The sequence below is a fragment of the Nomia melanderi genome, unplaced genomic scaffold (genome assembly GCF_051020985.1).
Source record: "Nomia melanderi isolate GNS246 unplaced genomic scaffold, iyNomMela1 scaffold0753, whole genome shotgun sequence".
Taxonomy (NCBI): Eukaryota; Metazoa; Arthropoda; class Insecta; order Hymenoptera; family Halictidae; genus Nomia; species Nomia melanderi.
Window position 1 is genome coordinate 22,531 of NW_027475867.1, and position 4,970 is coordinate 27,500.

At 38.7% G+C, this 4,970-nt stretch overlaps 1 non-coding gene across 1 annotated transcript in view; it reads left to right on the forward strand.

Moving 5' to 3' along the window:
* Nucleotides 1-4,427: 4,427 nt before the first annotated feature.
* The window catches only part of LOC143176712 (small subunit ribosomal RNA), a gene marked incomplete at its 3' end in the record, with an annotated part of 1,891 nt that continues 1,348 nt past the window's right edge, over nucleotides 4,428-4,970 (forward strand). The window contains exon 1 of the ribosomal RNA XR_013001226.1: nucleotides 4,428-4,970. This exon is cut by the window's right edge and continues 1,348 nt beyond it. This is a non-coding gene — a ribosomal RNA (small subunit ribosomal RNA).

The following is a 4,970-nucleotide window of genomic DNA, read 5'->3' on the forward strand; positions in this document are numbered from 1 at the left end:
CCGCATCGACCGATACATTTTTTCCATTTTCAGTGAAAAAAAAATTTTTGTCAATTTTCTCAACGTTAAAAACGTTAATAAACTGCGTTTTTATGAGTGGATTAAACATTGAAAAAATTTTGAAATATGTGATGAAAAAGTTTACTCTTGACCGTTCGGACTTAGAAAAATTTCGAGTACCTCGGATCGCCGGCTGGAATTACCGCACGGCCTGGACAGCTCGCATCGACCGATACATTTTTTCCATTTTCAGTGAAAAAAAAATTTTTGTCAATTTTCTCAACGTTAAAAACGTTAATAAACTGCGTTTTTATGCGTGGATTAAACATTAAAAAAATTTTGAAATATGTGATGAAAAAGTTTACTCTTGACCGTTCGGACTTAGAAAAATTTCGAGTACCTCGGATCGCCTGCTGGAATTACCGCACGGCCTGGACAGCCCGCATCGACCGATACATTTTTTCCATTTTCAGTGAAAAAAAAATTTTTGTCAATTTTCTCAACGTTAAAAACGTTAATAAACTGCGTTTTTATGCGTGGATTAAACATTAAAAAAATTTTGAAATATGTGATGAAAAAGTTTACTCTTGACCGTCGGGACTTAGAAAAATTTCGAGTACCCCGGATCGCCTGCTGGAATTACCGCACGGCCTGGATAGCCCGCATCGACCGATACATTTTTTCCATTTTCAGTGAAAAAAAAATTTTTGTCAATTTTCTCAACGTTAAAAACTGCGATAAACTGCGTTTTTATGCGTAGATTAAACATTGAAAAAATTTTGAAATATGCGATGAAAAAGTTTACTCTTGACCGTCGGGACTTAGAAAAATTTCGAGTACCCCGGATCGCCTGCTGGCATTACCGCACGGGCTGGACACCTCGCTCCGACGAATCGGTTTTTTCCATTTTTTTTGAAAAATAAATTTTTGTAATTTTTTTTAATGTCAAAAACGTTAATAAACGTCATGTTTACGCATGGATTAAACATTGAAATAATTTTAAAACACTTATTAAAAAAGTTGGTGTCGACCGTGGGACTTAGAAAAATTTCGGGAAGTCCGATTCGCCTGCTGGAATTACCGCACGGGCAGGACACCTCGCTCCGACGAATCGGTTTTTTCCATTTTTTTTGAAAAATAAATTTTTGTAATTTTTTTTAACGTTGAAAACGTTAATAAACATCATGTTTACGCATGGATTAAACATTGAAATAATTTTAAAACGCTTATTAAAAAAGTTGGTGTCGACCGTGGGACTTAGAAAAATTTCGGGAAGTCCGATTCGCCTGCTGGAATTACCGCACGGGCTGGACACCTCGCTCCGACGAATCGGTTTTTTCCATTTTTTTTGAAAAATAAATTTTTGTAATTTTTTTTAATGTCAAAAACGTTAATAAACGTCATGTTTACGCATGGATTAAACATTGAAATAATTTTAAAACACTTATTAAAAAAGTTGGTGTCGACCGTGGGACTTAGAAAAATTTCGGGAAGTCCGATTCGCCTGCTGGAATTACCGCACGGGCTGGACACCTCGCTCCGCCGAATCGGTATTTTCCATTTTTCTTGAAAAATAAATTTTTGTAATTTTTTTTAACGTTGAAAACGTTAATAAACATCATGTTTACGCATGGATTAAACATTGAAATAATTTTAAAACGCTTATTAAAAAAGTTGGTGTCGACCGTGGGACTTAGAAAAATTTCGGGAAGTCCGATTCGCCTGCTGGAATTACCGCACGGGCAGGACACCTCGCTCCGACGAATCGGTTTTTTTCCATTTTTTCCGAAAAATAAATTTTTGTAATTTTTTTTAATGTTAAAAACGTTAATAAACTTCATGTTTACGCATGGATTAAACATTGAAATAATTTTAAAACACTTATTAAAAAAGTTGGTGTCGACCGTGGGACTTAGAAAAATTTCGGGAAGTCCGATTCGCCTGCTGGAATTACCGCACGGGCTGGACACCTCGCTCCGCCGAATCGGTTTTTTCCTTTTTTTCCGAAAAATAAATTTTTGTAATTTTTTTTAATGTTAAAAACGTTAATAAACTTCATGTTTACGCATGGATTAAACATTGAAATAATTTTAAAACGCTTATTAAAAAAGTTGGTGTCGACCGTGGGACTTAGAAAAATTTCGGGAAGTCCGATTCGCCTGCTGGAATTACCGCACGGGCTGGACACCTCGCTCCGCCGAATCGGTTTTTTCCTTTTTTTCCGAAAAATAAATTTTTGTAATTTTTTTTAATGTTAAAAACGTTAATAAACTTCATGTTTACGCATGGATTAAACATTGAAATAATTTTAAAACGCTTATTAAAAAAGTTGGTGTCGACCGTGGGACTTAGAAAAATTTCGGGAAGTCCGATTCGCCTGCTGGAATTACCGCACGGGCAGGACACCTCGCTCCGACGAATCGGTTTTTTCCATTTTTTCCGAAAAATAAATTTTTGTAATTTTTTTTAATGTTAAAAACGTTAATAAACTTCATGTTTACGCATGGATTAAACATTGAAATAATTTTAAAACGCTTATTAAAAAAGTTGGTGTCGACCGTGGGACTTAGAAAAATTTCGGGAAGTCCGATTCGCCTGCTGGAATTACCGCACGGGCTGGACACCTCGCTCCGCCGAATCGGTTTTTTCCTTTTTTTCCGAAAAATAAATTTTTGTAATTTTTTTTAATGTTAAAAACGTTAATAAACTTCATGTTTACGCATGGATTAAACATTGAAATAATTTTAAAACGCTTATTAAAAAAGTTGGTGTCGACCGTGGGACTTAGAAAAATTTCGGGAAGTCCGATTCGCCTGCTGGAATTACCGCACGGGCAGGACACCTCGCTCCGACGAATCGGTTTTTTCCATTTTTTTTGAAAAATAAATTTTTGTAATTTTTTTTAATGTTAAAAACGTTAATAAACTTCATGTTTACGCATGGATTAAACATTGAAATAATTTTAAAACGCTTATTAAAAAAGTTTACTCTTGACCGTGGGGACTTAGAAAAATTCCGGCTTGCACGGATTCGACCACTCTGTTTTTCGGAGTTTCTGAGAAAAATAAATTTTTGTAATTTTTTTCATTATGATTTCTGAGTTCTCCCAGTAGTTTAATGTAAGGATTAAGCATTTAAAAATTTTTAAATCGAATATTAAAAAAGTTTACTCTTGCAATTTTTGGAAAAAAAAAATTCTAAAAAATTTTTCTTTCGGTGGAAACTAACGTTTAATATGTACAATAACGATTTATCGAATAAAAATCGTATGTTAATATATGTTCGAATCGACCATAGTTTCAGCGGCTAAGTACCAGCAGCCCGGCCGGTTGGTCTGTACGCGCGGCAGTTTACCACCATAAGCGCCCGTGCTGAGCGGCCGGCGCCGCGGTCGTCGCGGCCGCCCGTTTGGTTACTATAAGAGAGCACGTCGGTTCGAGCGGACCGGTCGGCGCAGCGGCGGGCGAGCGGCTATTCTACGATCTCGGTCGAGAAGCAGTCGTTCAGCTCCTCGAGGTCCATTCCTCGACTGTTCTGTACCGCGTTCCGTTGCGAATTTTTCTCTACACAGCATGACCACGGGTCGGTGTCTCAGACCGAATGGCCCTTATGTGGTAAGCCCAGAATGTTGGGTTGGATACAACGTATATTCGTTATACTTGTACGACTCTCACATCAACTCTCAGAAACCCAAAAGGGGTTTTCTATCCGAGCGAAAATATATTTTTCGTATACAAAAATTTAATGGCAAAGACCAAACGAAATACTACACACAAAAAGGGGCGACGAACAAAAATTGTTCGAATGAAATATAATATATACATATAAAATTGAGGTGTCCTAAGAGAGAAATACATAAACTAAGAGGTATATATTATAAGAAATATATATTATTTCTGGGCAAAGAAGAGAGAACGAAAAGAAGAGTATGATCTTTAACGCGAGGGCCTCGACATGGGTACGCCTAGCATGGTTCGCGCTTTCTCGATATGTCCAGCATGTTAACGTACGCGGTCTTCGGACTTCGTGCGTTATGTCCGTGCTTACACGATGGAGAGCGCTCGAGCATACGTGCTTACAAACCTGAAAGTCGATGTGACATCCGAGATTCTTTTTCTTCTAAAAAGATCTCGGAGAGATACACGGGAGAGTTTGAAATTTTTGGAGGTCCTCCTGATGTATATGCGCGGATATACCCATGTGGTAATTCGTGCGGAGTTGGTAATCTAATAGTGGAGCGAAATTTACCAACTCGAAAGAGAAGAGAGAAGAGAGAAGAGAGTAGAGAGAAGAGAGAGGAGAAAGAGAACTGTCTTAAAGACGAGAAAAAGTATCGTCGATCCGACTCTTAAGGGGAGAGAGTCGGCGACTAAGATATATATATACATACATATTTTTGCTTCGTATGATGAAAATTTACTCGAAGCTCCCTGGTTGATCCTGCCAGTAGTCATATGCTTGTCTCAAAGATTAAGCCATGCATGTCTCAGTACATGCCGTATTAAGGTGAAACCGCGAATGGCTCATTAAATCAGTTATGGTTCCTTAGATCGTACCCACATTTACTTGGATAACTGTGGTAATTCTAGAGCTAATACATGCAAAACAGAGTTCCGACCAGAGATGGTAGGAACGCTTTTATTAGATCAAAACCAATCGGTGGCGGGCGTTTACGTTCGTCCATCGTTTGCTTTGGTGACTCTGAATAACTTTGTGCTGATCGCATGGTCTTATAGCACCGGCGACGCATCTTTCAAATGTCTGCCTTATCAACTGTCGATGGTAGGTTCTGCGCCTACCATGGTTGTAACGGGTAACGGGGAATCAGGGTTCGATTCCGGAGAGGGAGCCTGAGAAACGGCTACCACATCCAAGGAAGGCAGCAGGCGCGCAAATTACCCACTCCCGGCACGGGGAGGTAGTGACGAAAAATAACGATACGGGACTCATCCGAGGCCCCGTAATCGGAA